The sequence below is a fragment of the Mus caroli genome, unplaced genomic scaffold (genome assembly GCF_978045245.1).
Source record: "Mus caroli unplaced genomic scaffold, Mus_caroli_1 scaffold_12, whole genome shotgun sequence".
In the NCBI taxonomy this organism is placed as follows: Eukaryota; Metazoa; Chordata; class Mammalia; order Rodentia; family Muridae; genus Mus; species Mus caroli.
Window position 1 is genome coordinate 49,296,055 of NW_028227267.1, and position 16,889 is coordinate 49,312,943.

A 16,889-nucleotide genomic window follows, 5' to 3' on the forward strand; every position below is an offset into this window, starting at 1 on the left:
GCAAGCTGGTTTATGTTAGCAAGACATGTTTCAAGGGAGAAGGGGAACCTTTTCCAAAAATTTAGGTCACTCCATGGAATTCAATAACTTGTGTATCTTCACCTTTTCTGAAATTTAGGAATATTGAGTACTTTTTATAGAGTGTGGTGTCTCTCCTTTAATAAAAAATTCCATAAAATTGATATTCTCTTAGAAGAGAGAGAGAGAGAGAGAGAGAGAGAGAGAGAGAGAGAGAGAGAGAGAGAGAACAAACATGACAAACATGACCTTTGAAGTACAAGAGATCCCTCAACTCTAACCAAGCGTTCATTGCATGGGTCTTTTAGCAAATATTGCTACACTTAACTTGGTTTACTCTCTGGTCACTAGAGGGCGCAGTATCCCAACGCTATAGCATTTCCTCTACACATTCAAGTTTAGACTAATTGCTTCTCTCTGTGTTTTCCACATGCTAAGAATCATGAACACTGTCGAGATGGGTCTAAAGATGAACTCTTCTCCAGGCTTCATGACTGTGATGCTCCTCATATTCAGTAAGTAGAGTGACCTTAAACTTCTCACGTTTTTATGGCAGAAAAATGTTGAGCCCTAACTTCATCTAAGAGCTTGGTCTTTAATGACATTCATATCAGTTTTTGTTTTGTTTTGTTTTGTTTTTCTTCCCCAGCAAGGGTCCATGGAGACTCAGTGACTCAGACGAAAGGTCAAGTGGCCCTCTCAGAAGAGGACTTTCTTACTATACACTGCAACTACTCAGCCTCAGGGTACCCAACTCTGTTCTGGTATGTGCAGTATCCCGGAGAAGGTCCACAGCTCCTCTTTAGAGCCTCAAGGGACAAAGAGAAAGGAAGCAGCAGAGGTTTTGAAGCTACATATGATAAAGGGACCACCTCCTTCCACTTGCGGAAAGCCTCAGTGCAAGAGTCAGACTCGGCTGTGTACTACTGTGCTCTGAGTGACACAGTGACACAAACCACAGGGGGAACTGAGCACAAACTCTGAATAGCAGGGGGCTGGCTGCTGAACATCTGGGATTGCTTTGGTTCCTCCTCTATGTGCTATGTGACTCTCGTCTTCTCTCATGGGCACAAAATTCATATGAACAGCCACAGCAGAAAGAACAAGAGGCAGACTCTTCCATACTTGTCTTGACAGGGACTAAACCAAAATCTTATGAAAAAATACCTCATGCAGAGCTAAAGGAGCCTCACAGTAAAGCTCTGTGAGTAAGGAAGTGGTCTGACTGCTTGTCGAAGCAGATGAAGTCTGTCCTCCACATTTTCTTCCACAGTTCTGGTAGAACTAGCTGTATTTTATATTTGCAGGGAACAAGATGTGCCAGGAAAGGGGCTTCTGCATAATGACTTCTGCAAGTCTGGAGGGAGAAGTCACAGGATGTAGTGCAGGCATCACCCGAACAAGGCCTTAGATTCCTCTGAAGGACTGAGCACCTCCCTGGCAGCTGACCAAAGCTATTTATTTTCTTTTTTAAAAGTAAATATAATTACATCACTCTATTTACTGTAGTAACCAATTAGGAGGCTCAATTCTGTGGAGGATTGTTTGTCACTCTTGGCCCTGTGATTGTTTGCTTATGGGTGGAGCCTCATGAGATTTCCCCTCTCCGTGTTACCAAGTCTATTAGTGTTGTGTTTCTTCAGGACTTATTTAGATGCAGAGAACAAGTGAGGTACCCAGCCCCAAATTGATACATTTACGACATAACTCCTTCCCTTAAGGGAAGAACATGGAAGAGGGAATGGAAAGATTGCAGGAGCCAGAGGACAAGGAAAGTTGATACGAAGTTATGTTTCCTACAAATGACAGGGAAACCTCGCTCAAGAGATAGGCTTTTAAAAGTGTATGGTTAGAGGTTACTATGGTAACTGTTTAAACCTCTCTTACCTTTACTTTCTCTTCTGTGACTATTAGGTTCTTCCCAAGCTCACTCTTCGTCTGGATGTCCTAATTTTGCAGAAGCTCAGACTACTGAAGAAAATTGTAGATATGTTCATGTGTATTAATACAAACGGTAATAAAGGTCCATGGATTAACGTATTTTCTAATCTTCATGAAAAGGCCAAGCAGACCACTTTGGGGAATGCTACCTCTTTTCAGCAGTAATTCAAACTTCCTGCTGTGTCTTTCTGGCCATGCCATGGGTCATCTCTGCCAGGGTCCCAGCCCACTGGGTTGGACTCAGTATGAGAGAGCCAGACCCCACACAAGTTTATCACCTTGTTTAGACTCCACCCCTAAACAACCAACCATAGTGCTGAGAAGGAGAAGCAATCCTCCATTGGTGTCTGCAAGATCTAGAGCCAGCTCCATGTGGCTCTGCCCCTTCTGAACCTTCATAGAGGAAAAGGAGGGTGAAGTGGGATGATCTTATTTCAACCACGGATGTATTTTTAAAAACTGAACTGAAGCTAGAGGTGAAAAACTCAATAAACTGAAAAAAATTCAGAGGATTTATTCATAGATAGCATTTAAAATGTTTAATTGTTTTAATACTTTTAATACAAAAGTTGATTGTCAGCAAAAACTCAGAATTTTATCAAACCATTAAAAGACAAAGTATAAGAGCCACATCATGCTATCAAGGAAACAGATGAATATAAAACCCCTTGAGCTGAATATCCAGGAACTTTGGTACACTTTGAAATGATAAAATCTGTGAATTATGAGCACAGAAGGAAAAGAACCCAAGTTCAAAGATCTAGAACATATCTTAAGTGAATCATAGAGGAAAAGAGCCCCCAAACCAAGGAAAGAAATGTCTATCTGGGCATAAGGGGTACAGAGAACACCAGATAGATAACAGCAGAGAAGAAATTCCCCGAGAATTACAGGGAACAAAGCAAAACATAGAAAACAAAATGGTTATTGGAATCTTCAGGAGAGAAGCCACAAATCACAAACAAAAGGAAGAACATCATAATAGCAGCTGACTCCTGTGAAAAATTTAAAAGACAGAAGAAATTTGAGCAGTATATCAAATCCTAAAAAGACTATGAATGCCAACCCATAATCTCTGGGATACATTGAAATAGTCCTAAGGGAGAAATTTATAGCATTAAATGTTTTCCCATATCTGTGTATATTAGCTCTGAATTTAGACATGTGTGTTTCATTTGGAATTCCCATAAAGGACCTGAAATTACAAAGGGGCCGAGGTGGGTTGGTGGGAAAAGGGGTTGTTTCAAGGAAAGGTTGAAAGAAGCATCAATATAAAATGTTTTAAAAGGAATGGTAAAACAGAATGGATTAATAATTAAATGGAGAAAGAGGGTGATAGGATAGAGGAGTGGTTACTGGGAGGGAAATTATCACTAAAGACTGAAAAAGTTACATGGAAACCCACTACTGTAGAAGCCTCCTTCCCAAAGGATCCATAGACCCTAAGAAAGGAACATCTGAAATTTAAATAAAGTGGTTATTAATTCTTTGAGAATTTCATACAATTTTATTCATAGTTTAATTGTATTCATCCTACTTCTTCAACTCCCCCCAAATCCACTCCACCTCCCTACCTGCCCAACTCCTCTCTCTCTCCCTCTCCTTCTTCCTCCCCCTCCCTCCCCCCTCTCTCTCACAGTTTCTTTTATTCTCACTCTCATTCTCTCTCTCTCTCTCTCTCTCTCTCTCTCTCTCTCCCTCTCCCTCTCCCTCTCCCTCTCCCTCTCCCTCTCCCTCTCCCTCTCCCTCTCCCTCTCCCTCTCCCTCTCCCTCTCCCTCTCTCCCTCCCTATCCCTATCCCTATCCCTATCCCTATCTCTATCTATCTCTATCTCTATCTTGTATAAAGTGTGGTTTGCATTGGCAACTACTGTTGCATGTGGAGTCTGCCCTGCTGTGTGGTCCGTATACCAGGAATCGCACCTTTATAAATGTACTGGCTAGTTTTGTGTCAACTTGACACAGCTGGAGTTATCACAGAGAAAGGAGCTTCAGTTGAGGAAATGCCTCCATGAGATCCAACTGTAAGGCATTTTCTCAATTAGTGATCAAGGGGGAAAGGCTCCTTGTGGGTGGGACCATCTCTGGGCTGGTAGTCTTGGTTCTATAAGAGAACAGGCTGAGCAAGCCAGGGGAAGCAAGCCAGTTAGAAACATCCCTCCATGACCTCTGCAACAGCTCCTGCTTCCTGACCTGCTTGAGTTCCAGTCCTGACTTCCTTTGGTGATGAACAGCAGTATGGAAGTGTAAGCCGAATAAACCCTTTCCTCCCCAACTTGCTTCTTGGTCATGATGTTTGTGCAGGAATAGAAACCCTGACAAAGACAAATTGGTACCAGCTCATTGGATAAACACTTTTTTGGGGGGAGAGCATAGAGAGGAGGCATCTAGATCCCTCAGTAGCATAAAGAACTCCAGTTTATTATGCTATGTGTACTGGCTAGTTTTGTGTCAACTTGACACAGCTGGAGTTATCACAGTTGGAGCTTCAGTTGAGGAAATGCCTCCATGAGATCCAACTGAAGGCATTTTCTCAATTAGTGATCAAGGGGGAAAGGCCACTTGTGGGTGGGACCATTCTTGGTCATGATGTTTGTGCAGGAATAGAAACCCTGACTAAGACAATAAAGAATCTAACTCGCCTCCCACCAGCTATTATGCTAGTTTCTCTCAGCTAAGGATGGAATTTTTGATCCCTCCCATCTTCCATACAAGAATTATGTCAGTATTGAGCTTGCACAGGTCATATGCATGCTGTCACAACTGCTGTCACAACATATATATATATATATATATATATATATATATATATATATATATGCCTCATTGGTTTTGTTTTGAAAACAGTCTCCTTGAACTCATCCACCACCCCTGGCTCTTTCAATTCTTCCATTCCCTTTTCTGTAAAGAACCTTGAGTCTTTATGGACGTGATAGGATATAGATGCCCTATTTAGGACTGAGCACTCTCTGCACACTGACTAGTTGTGGGTCTCTACGTTAATTGCCACCTACTATTAAAAGAAGCTTCCCTAATGAGGGTTGTGTGACATCATGACTTGGGGATATAACAACATGGCATTACCAGTCTTTTTAAAGGCTAAGTCCACTTAATAATATACTAGGTTCTAGGTCCCATGACCTATCTAGTTACATGTCATTTAAAACCTGATAATGGGATAATGTAGGGGTGTATGAACTAACACCGAGCATAGATAAAACCATAAACTGTGATTTGATTGTAAGAGCTTTAGAAACATTACAAAAATGTGACTAGGGAAATAAATAAGTTGCCATTTGGTGGAAAATGTAAGCATAAGTACACACGTACATAACATGAGCAAATGGCTTAAATTTCTCACCTGACTAAACCATCACCTGTTTTAATAGTTCACATAAGAAGAATCTGTGCTTGAAGTATTTCTTTGACACTAAGGTGAATCCACAGGATGGCAGTATCTTCTCAAAGACCCAGAGGCACTTTCACATATGGTCCTAACACTCTGTGTGTATGTGTGTGTGTGTGTGTGTGTGTGTGTGTGTGTGTGTGTGTGTTGGGGAGTGGTTTAGAGGAAGGTGGAAGGCTTTTGATGTAGTAGTGAAAATTAGGACCTTCTTTCTAATTGGATGAACAGTTGGTTTTTTTTTTCTTTCTTTCTTTTTATGCATCTTCAAGCAGAAGAACTGAAACTGCCTAAATACCACTCCTTTTCCTGGCTTGAAGTGTGAATCTTCAGTGAAAAGAGTAATGCATTCCTTACATGTTTCACTAGTGTTCGTCTGGCTTCAACTAGGTGGTGAGTTTGGTCATTTCTACGGGAATATAAAAATACAATATATAAGGGTATTGCCTATGTTAGGCTGGAGGGTAAAAATGCTAATATTCTCATGCTGCAACAAAATTGGGTGGGAGGCATATGGAAAAGCAATTCTAGAATGTTAACATCCAAATGCATCCAGTCTTGACCGTCTGACCTTTGTCTTTCTGCACAGGGGTGAGCAGCCAGGAGAAGGTGCAGCAGAGCCCAGAATCTCTCATTGTCCCAGAGGGAGCCATGAATTCCCTCAACTGCACTTTCAGCAACAGTGCTTCTCAGTCCATCTGGTGGTACCAACAGCATCCTGGGAAAGGCCCCAAAGCACTAATATCCATATTCTCTAATGGCAACAAGAAAGAAGGCAGATTGGCAGTTTACCTCAATAGAGCCAGCCTGCATGTTTTCCTGCACATCAGAGACTCCCAGCCCAGCGACTCTGCTGTCTACCTCTGTGCAGTGAGCACACAGTGCTCCCCAGGCACCTGCAGCCTGCACCCAAACATAGTGGGCTTCCGCAGGTCTGAGCTAGAGTTCAGAACATCAGGGGGAGAAATCCTGCTTATTCTCTTTGTCCTCCACATGTAATGGGAGTTGAGAGCCACACAAGAGAGGGTTTGACTTATGGGGATACAACTTTATTATTCTGAGAATGCATAGTACACATATTGGTATGGCTGAAATATTTTTCATTTTATTTTAATTGAAAAAATGCATATACTATATCCTGATCATGGTTTGTACTCCTCCAATTCCTTCCATATTCTCCCCCACCTCCCCATACAACAAATACTATACCTACTTTCTCTATATATCTTTAGAAAACTATCAGGCAAATAAAATAATTGAAAGAAAGAAAAGGCACATGCTACACACATATGATGTGGAGGATCCAGCAATACCTCTCCTGGGCATATATCCAGAAGATGTCCCAACCGGTAAAAAGGACACATGCTCCACTATGTTCATAGCAGCCTTATTTATAATAGCCAGAAGCTGGAAAGAACCCAGATGCCCCTCAACAGAGGAATGGATACAGAAAATGTGGTATATTTACACAATGTAGTACTACTCAGCTATTTAAAAGAATGAATATATGAAATTCCTAGCCAAATGGATGGACCTGGAGGGCAACATCCTGAGTGAGGTAACACAATCACAAAGGAACTTACACAATATGTACTCACTGATAAGTGGATATTAGCCCAGAAACTTAGGATACCCAAGATATAAGATACAATTTGCTAAACACATGAAACTCAAGAAGAATGAAGACCAAAGTGTGGACACTGTGCCCCTTCTTAGAATTGGGAACAAAACACCCATGGAAGGAGTTACAGAGACAAAGTTCGTAGCTGTGACAAAAGGATGGACCATCTAGAGACTGCCATATCCAGGGATCCATCCCATAATCAGCTTCCAAACGCTGACACCATTGCATACCCTAGCAAGATTTTGCTGAAAGGACCCAGATATAGCTGTCTCTTTTGAGACTATGCCGGGGCCTAGCAAAAACAGAAGTGGATGCTCACAGTCAGCTAGTGGATGGATCACAGGGCCCCCAATGGAGGAGCTAGAGAAAGTATCCAAGGAGCTAAAGGGATCTGCAACCCTATAGGTGGAACAACATTATGAACTAACCAGTACCCCGAGCTCTTGACTCTAGCTGCATATGTATCAAAAGATGGCCTAGTCAGCCATCACTGGAAAGAGAGGCCCATTGGACACGCAAACTTTATATGCCCCAGTACAGGGGAACGCCAGGGCCAAAAAAATGGGAATGGGTGGGTAGGGAAGTGGGGGGAGGGCATGGGAGACTTTTGGGATAGCATTGGAAATGTAATTGAGGAAAATACGTAATAAAAAATATTAAAAATCAAAAAAAAGAGTAAAAGAAAAATGCAAAAAAGTCCCTCAAAGGTAAAGCAAGTATCAAGGTTGCTTTTGCTTCAAGTTAGTCTAAAATAATTACATTAAATATAAGCAGCAAAACATTCCAATCAAAAGAACCGCAAAGTGAGTCTCATGCTCTGCCATGCAGTACACATCATTCTTTTTAAAAAAATCTTCTATTTTTTTAACTGATAAAAACAGACTGGAAAATGAAACTGAAAGTATGGAAAAAGTTATATGCCATGCTGATACCCAGCATAAGAAAATAATAATCTGAATTAATATCTGACAACTTTCTGTTCCATGTAACTTCTTCCACATATTTAATTCAATAATTGGGAATAAAGGGAGAATCCCTTTTCTTCATGGGTGTTGGTTCTAAGAAGTTACACACCAGATGATTCCACACCATGCATATACAGGCCTCACTAGGTGGGCTCACTCAGGATTGATTTAAAACAAGCAAGCCAATGAACACACACACACACACAGTTGGAAGGGAGAAGTTGAGGGGTATATGAAGCATTGGAGGACAGGGAATGGTAATGGGTGGGATTCAAACACATGATATGAATGAGTGGATATTAAATAAAACATCTAATTAAAAATGAGGAAAAGTTGGAGAGTGGGGAAGAATGATGCAGCATGAGTCTCATGGTAGATGCTCATTGATGGTCTGAACTTTTCCTTCTCTACTGAGACTTTACACTTCTCCCCCTGTATATGTGTGAGCTAAACCTAAAGCATTTCCACAGGCCGAGCTTTACCTCTACTTAATTCAAAATAGCTTCTAACTCCCCCTTTAACTTCTATCCTTATCTGTGTGTTACTTACAAAAAATATGTTATCTAATTTCCAAATACTTGGTGGTATTTTGACATTTGTTGAGTGAGTGAACTCTACATAATTTTGTGGTCGGTAAACACATGTCATGTAACTTCAGTCCTTAAGGTTCACTGGTGTATTTTGAACTGTCTGAGTGTATGGTTTGTCTAAGAGAACATTGTTTGTACACTGGTAAACGTACCCTGCATTGACAAGTGGAATGGTCAGTACAGGTGTCAGTTTGGTCTAATTGCTTGCTCTGTCTAGTGCCAGTTCTTACTGTGTCTTATTAGCTACTTCGAAGGGAGTGTTAATGGCCTCACTACTCCAATCATAGATTTATCTTATTCTAATTCTCTCAACGTTTGCTTATGATTCTCTTAGTAAGTGTATAGATGGAGAATATCACTTCTTCTTGAGCAAGGACCCTTTACTCAATGTAAAATGATTCCTTTATCTCACAGAACTACTCATTTTGACTCTTTCTTTCTTTCTTTCTTTCTTTCTTTCTTTCTTTCTTTCTTTCTTTCTTTCTTTCTTTCTTTCTTTCTTTCTTTCTTTCTTTGGCTCCAGATATCTTAAAGGTGAAGTGAGAAGAAAAAAATTCTCTTTCAGAAGAATGGCCTGGCTATTGGCCACAATCAACACTACCTTCATTAGACTGCCCAACTTCCACCCACTTAAAACTGCTGAATACTTGTGTGTAAATTAAGTTGCTCCCATGGCTTCTGTATCTCTGGGCTGTGCTTCATTGGTGCTCCCCCAAGGAGTCCATGGTAAATCTTCTTTTACTCTTTACTTCAGCCTTAAACTTTTCAAGGAGTGTGTGTGTGTGTGTGTGTGTGTGTGTGTGTGTGTGTGGTGTATGTGTGTGTGTGTACATGTGTGAGTGTGTGTGTTTGTATGGGTGTGCACGTGTGTATGTGTGTGTGTGTAAGTACCTTCATCAGTCATCCTACCTTCCTCTGCAGATGCTCCAGTCTATTGTTTGATGGCCAATCAACACGGACTATCCAGACCAAATGATAATGACATTTTGCTGTCTTTTCTCAGTATTGTATTGTCACTATTGCTTTTCTAAAGTCACTAAATATTTAAAATTCTAATTAAAATTGATAAATTTGCTTCATTTTTTTTAAATGGCAAGGATTCATATTTTAGACTACTATTCTATGTCTGTATTTCTCTCCCCCCACCCCTCCATTTTACCAAAGTAACTTCCTGTATTCTACCAGAACTTTCCTTGATTGAATGCTCACTGCCAGCAAAGGCTTCTAAAGGCCAGCCCAGGGAGACTCACTGAGTGTGTCTGCATAAGTAATGGCTATGACAGGGGCACACACAGTGAGAGGGCATTGCATCTGAATTGTAAGAGCAAATGTGGAGTTCATTCTATAAGAAAGAATATGCAGGCAAACACCATTAATGAACTGGTTGGTGTGAGTTAAATGAGGGGTGGGGGTAGAGAGGTGAGAAACAAGTGGGGAAGAGAGGGAGAGAGAATTAGAGTTGAGAAGCCTTGCAAGACTCTATTGGCCCATTGGCCCTGGTGTCCACAAATCCTCCCTAATAAAGTGAGAATTGGGAGATACACACACACACACACACACACACACACACACACAGAGAGAGAGAGAGAGAGAGAGAGAGAGAGAGAGAGAGATAGATGGAGAGGAAATCTCAGATCAAATAGCTATCTGGCTAGAAGGATAAGACTGAATTTCAAATTGATTTCTTTTGTTCTGGTTCTTTATAAAAACACTGATGAGAAAATAATGGTAAAGGCAGATTATTTCCTGGCTTCACAGATTGAAATGAAAACACTTTTAAATTATTTTAATATGCTTTCAATAGCAAAATTGCTGAGCCATTTCTTAAGCTTCAGAACAAACTTTAAAGACTCAATTTCTGGGTTTTGACAGGCATCAGAATTGTTTGCAGCTTGCAATTTCCTGCTTTTATACCCAAGTGGTGACAGGACAAAAATTTAATGTTTTATCATATAATAATTTTTCTAAAGAAAACAGCCTATTTTTTAATTAGGTTAGAATTCGACACAGCACAGATTAACTTAGAAAAATGAAGTGAGCTCTAGACAGAACACACTAATTTGCTGCAGTCTTCATTCTCCACTGGCCGCCAGAGGGCGACATTGCACAGACTAGCTGCCTCCATGCACTTGGTCCCCACCCTCAACTCAGTCCCTCCCTGAACCAGTCTGAGTTCTTAGATGATCTGACAGCTGAAGACAACCAGAGGCCAGAAAGTTCCCAGGGCCAGGACCACTTCTGCAGGGCTTTTTTTTTTTTTCTTTAGAATTTTACCTAAAACAGGAAGGTGTCTAGTAAACCTTGTGCCAACTGTTTCCAAGAACTGGGAACGGCAGCCACTTTCCTGGACGAGCCAGGTTTTTCCAGAAAGGCACAAGAGCTGTTTCCAGTGCGCAGCCATGTTCCTGGTCCTCATCTCGTTCCTCGGGATACATTTCTTCCTGGGTGAGTCAAATATCTGGATAGTTGTAGGTGCACACAATTCACTGTTTCTCTCACTGAATTTTAGTAAGAATAGTTTGCATCATGACGCCTGCATCACAATCACAAATTTATCATTGATTCTGCAGGTGTCCAAACACAGACAGTTTCCCAGTCTGATGCCCATGTCACTGTCTTCGAAGGAGACTCGGTGGAGCTGAGATGCAACTATTCCTATGGTGGATCCACTTACCTCTCCTGGTATATCCAGCACCATGGCTGTGGCCTCCGGTTTCTCCTCAAGTACTATTCAGGAAACCCAGTGGTTCAAGGAGCGAATGGCTTTGAGGCTGAGTTCAGCAAGAGCGACTCTTCCTTCCACCTGCGGAAAGCCTCTGTGCACTGGAGTGACTCGGCTGTTTACTTCTGTGCTGTGAGTGCACAGTGTGTGGGGCTGCAGGGAGAGCTGAGCACAAACCTGTAAGATGCTGAGGAGGAAACCGCAGCTGAGTGACTCTCAGTCATTCATGCTTGTCATCCATGGAAGAAACCTAAATAAACTCACTGGTTCTCCAATTCGGCATTATTTTGCTCTATCCTTGGAACCCTATGTAGAGTGTATAGACATTTGACCATGGTTCCCAGGAAAAGTGACATAGCAGGATTAAAAAGCATAAAGTGGTCCTTGAGACACAATCGCCTTCTTAATGTTTGTTTTGTAGACTGCATTTCTACTGATTATGTCCATGAGATTTAAGACACAACTCAGTTCTTCTATAACCAGTAACTGCAGTGGGTGCTTACATAGTGTGCACTAGAGGGAGAAAAGGCTTCCTTCAGCTCCAGACTGAAGGTCAGTGCTGAGGAAGGATACTTACTGCTTGCACGCAACGCCTCCAGGACCTCAGAAGCACTCTCCATCTGTGATCGTTAGCTTAGATCACTTGCCTCAGTGTAGAATCATCCAGACGAGAATTTCAGTAAGGAGTTATGTGGATCCGATTGTCTTGTGAGCATGTCTGTGGCAGAGTACATTAATCACTGTGGGAAGACTCAGCCTGCACATGGGAAGCACCGTGCCCAGAGTTTGGGTCCTGAACACTGCATGAAATGGGCAAGAGTTAGTGGAGCATGACATGCAAGCATTCTGTGCTCTTTGTTCCTGACGATGGATGCGGTGTGACATGTTGGCCAAGGCCTCTGCTGCTGTGGCATGCACACAGTCTGTGCTATGATGGACTATAACCTGGAACGGTGAGGTCAAAGAAGTCTTCTTCCTTCTAAGCTACTTATGTCAAGCTGTTTTGTCACAGCAATGGATAGGGAAGTAGGATGCTCTCCTTACTTCAGCAGACATGAGAGCACAAAGTAAAGACACAGAGGGTAGGAAAGAGACCGGGGTCTGACCTCAGCAGATCAGATGATTCCAAACAGCAAAGAGCAGAAACTCTTTTGCAGGAAATGGGCATCTTCAAAGAAGAAGGGGGACTATTTAGATTTTTTTAGAGAAGATTGGGATAAGGAGTCTTGTGCCATTTCAAGGGGATATATACAAGTCTGCCATCTCTCATTCCTAGTATTTTCTGCTCATTTGAGACTGACTGTCATTGGAAACAGGCTATTTTACCAAAACCATTTCCTTTCTGGGACTCACTGATAATGGATGGAGCAAGGACAGCTGTAGCCTCATGAGGATTCTGTTTGTACAACTGAGGTACACTGTCATGTGTGAGCAGGGCAGTGTTAGTTATTCCTCTGCAGGAAATCGGTGGTAGAGTGACACTTTGCCTCTTTTATTTTGACTAAGACACCTGGCGGTTATTGCACGGTATAGCTGCCATTCTGAATAGTAGTTGTCATAGGCTCATTTTCACCTTGTCCATTGTCTTACCTGGGAACACCATCCCGTGCCATTTCTAAGTGTCTTATGCAGCCAGTTTTGTACCTGTGGTAGTCCACTGGAAAAATGACACAAGCATGGAACGTATTTATGAACACAAATGAGGAGGTGGACAACCACAAAGATTTAGACAGTTATAGTTGTTATTTGAACAAATTATAGCACCCTTTAGGTATATGTATCTAAGTCAGTGTAGTTTTACTCAATATAAAGTTTTGACCAACTTTAAAACCAATAGAATTGTCATTGTTCTTGGTTTTTCTTCTCAGTGTTATTCCCTTTCATTCTCCAACAACAAAACTTGTAAACTTTATTTCTCAAGTTCGTGTTTTGCATTTCTAATGTATATGTGTGTGTGTGTTTGTTAACAGTGTGTAGGTCTGAGTTTTAAAAATATATGCCAATAATAAAACATTGTAAGCATGATCATAAAGCTTGTTGTTTTCACTAAAATAATTTGGAGACATGGACAATTTGCCATAATTCATTTCAATTGTTTTAACAGCTGTGCATCATCTCACTTTAGGAATATGTGACAGTCACTGTGATGGTCATTAGGGCACATGGTGGTGGCAGAAGTAGTGGGAGTCTAAGCCAGAAGTCTGGTTCACAAAGGTCAACAGGCCACCACCAGCCATGTTCCCAAGGTGGTGCTTCAGCCCTCTGTACAGTTCAATCTGAGAATATAGGTCAGCAATCCTCTGAGGTTAGTAAATTGCCCATGGGTGTGGGGGGGGGGGGGCGGGGGTGTGTCTATCCAACACATACACATTTCCTGTTTTATTCTGAGCTCATATTCATCTTTTTACTACGAAGTAACCATTTCTATCTCAAGATATTTGTATTCACACACTCCAGTGGCTCAGAAAATGAACCTTTGTCCTGAACTGGTGATTGCACTCTTCTTAATGTTTGGTAAGTGGGACGACACATTCTGTCTTGTTTCCTGATATTGATGTAAATTTTAACAAAAATTTCTCTTATGAGACAGAATACAGATAATCACTGCACTGAATCGCCACTAATTTCATTTTTTTTTTTAGGAGAAAGCAATGGAGACTCGGTGACTCAGACAGAAGGCCCAGTGACACTGTCTGAAGGGACTTCTCTGACTGTGAACTGTTCCTATGAAACCAAACAGTACCCAACCCTGTTCTGGTATGTGCAGTATCCCAGAGAAGGTCCACAGCTCCTCTTTAAAGTCCCAAAGGCCAACGAGAAGGGAAGCAACAGAGGTTTTGAAGCTACATATGATAAAGAAACCAACTCCTTCCACTTGCAGAAAGCCTCAGTGCAAGAGTCAGACTCGGCTGTGTACTACTGTGCTCTAAGTGACACAGTGGCAGAAACTGCAGGGGGAGCTGAGCACAAACTGAGAAGCAGGGGGCTGGCTGTTGAGTGTGTCTGAGATCACTCATTTAGGGACCAAGAGCAGGGCTGCTATTGTTGATACCACACACGAAAGCATCCAAATTAACATGAAGAAGGTATTAGGAGAGCAGGAAGGAAGCATGCCACACTCTAGGCTTAATCCAAGAGAATGAAGGCTGTCACACATCACAGTGATTTCCTTTTTTGTTTTTGTTTTATGAGATGGAACTTTATGTAGCCCAGGCTGGCCTTGAATAACTTGTGAACCTGAGGTTGGCTTTGAACACTTCTTCCTGCCTAAATCTACAGTGGGCTGGAGTTACATGCATGAACCACCATACTAGGCTGAATTTGTGATTTCTTAAATACAAAATCCTTTTTTTTTGAATGAAACTATGTGTTCATGGAGTTATCACATGTGATACAACAAGATGTGGCTTATGAGGTTGAATGTGTTCCATATCTCCCTGGCAACGTGCAGTAAGAAAGGGGTATTTCTCTTTTTCCCTTTTCAAGATCTGATAATTTATTTGTTGCTTATAAAGATTTTTATGTTTGACTGAATTTATAAGTAGAAGCTTTTGGTGGAGACAGTACATGTCTTGTGAAAATATATTCCTGCCATTTTTATTTGGCTTCTTTCATTCTTTTGGCCAAAGATATCTAGCATATTCTACAGCATCTTCCTTATGTTTCTAGTGTGTTCCTTTTTTCAGTGAAATCTTTCAGCAAATGTGATACACATGTAGTAAAAACATGCTGAATGTTGGATGCTTTGGCCCCGGGGGAAAAAGTGAATTAAGATGAAGAGACTCAATTCTGTTTATAGGTCAAGTAGAGGAAAATGAATTAAGCATTGGGAAAGCTGGAAGTGACATTGTTGGGAGGAAGAAACTTGGATTGTGGACTTAGGAGATAAGAGAGGTTAAGAATTAGGTAGAGTGGCATAGACAAGTATCTCAAAGAGATCCAAAGACCTTGAAGAAAACTAGGCAGCTATGCATAGATCATCACATGTTAATGGAAGATGTATTCCTTCTTTCTGTAGTATATTACCAAAAAATGAAATGAATCATAGACCCAAAATGTAGCATCCAAGTATGAATCATTACATATCAAAAATATATTACATTTGGATGGTGGGTCCTACCTACTATGGAAGAGTTAAAGGACTGAAGGAGCTAAAGGGGATTGCAACCCCATAGGAAGAACAACAATGTCACCTAACTCAGACCTCTCAGAGCTCCCAGAGTCTAAGCCAAAAACCAAGGAGCACTCTTGGTATGGTTTGTGGCCCTGGGCACACGTGTAGCAGAGGACTGCCTTGTATGGCCTCAATGGGAGAGGATGCACTTAATCCTGTGGAAGCTTGATGCCCCACAGAAGAGGGATGTTGGTGGAGGTGAGGTGGAGGGTGGGTGGCCAGGTGAAGGAGCACCCTCTCAGAGTCAAAGGGAGAGGGGGTGAAGTACTCAGGAAGGGGCACTGGGAAGGGGGGCAACTTTTGGAATGTAAATAAATCAAATAACTTAATAAAAAATTAAAAAGGAAAAAATTTGGATGGTGTGTGTGTGTTCATGTGCATGCGTGTGAGAGTGCAACTGTCTGCAGAGGCAAGTAGAGGACATCAAATGCTCTAGAGCTGAAGTTATAGGCAACTCACAGCTGGAAACCAAACTTGGGCTCTGCAAGTACAGTTAGTGCTCTGAACCATTGAGCCATCTCTTCAGGCCAAGTGAAGCATGCTTAAGTAAACAGGATTGTCATGAATCCAGTAAAGACTTCTAGGTTATGACAAAAAAGGGAAAAAAACAAAGTGAAGATGAAATAGGTGATTCCTCTTGGAGTGAAAAACATTAACTTTTTGCTGTTTTCAGTGATAGGAATTAGATTTAGGCCTTATGAATGTTAGGTAAGTGCTCCACAGAGTTCCAGCTATGCCTCTAAAATGTTAATGCTTTAAAGCATAACATGGATAAATAGAAAAAGAATCCCAAAGGTACAGGAAATGTTTGCTAATCATGTATCTGCTTAGTCAGTGCCAAACAGAATGCATTAGCACAACATTTAAAAATTACTCTATGATAGCATAATGAGAAACTCAAAGTGGATAAATGATTGAATGCATGCCCCGCTAATAAATATTCATGGTAGCATGTGTCTGCAATTACAACACTCAGCTTGATGAGGCAGAAGGACTGTGAATTTGAAGCTATCCTGGGCTACACATGACTATTTTAAACATAGCCAAAAGCACAAGGAAAAATAACAAACACCAACATTCTTTAGAGTAATGTAACTTCACACAACAAAATAGACAATATGAAATGAATATGAAATAGCGATTATTGGCATAGATGTAGAGTCTTCATACATTGCAGGTAGCAATGTAAAATGCTGTGGTCAATAGTAGCTCTACTCCCACTTATATTCTGAAGAGAATTAAAAACATGCCCACACAGAAAGCTGAACCAAATGTTCAGGCTAGAATGTTCCTGGTAAACCCAAAGTAGAATAATTTAATGCCTATCACTAGTCTAATGGGAAGACATCATATATGTTCAATGGGATATTGTGTAGCAATAAAATGGATAGCATACAGACACATAATAAAATATGATATCCCCTAAAATCTAACAATAAGTGAAGATGCTGT

General features: G+C 41.2%; 1 pseudogene; it reads left to right on the top strand.

Moving 5' to 3' along the window:
- The first annotated feature begins 5,706 nt into the window (after positions 1 to 5,706).
- On the top strand, positions 5,707 to 6,361 carry LOC147001868 (T-cell receptor alpha chain V region 2B4 pseudogene; annotated as a pseudogene).
- The last annotated feature ends 10,528 nt before the right edge of the window (positions 6,362 to 16,889 follow it).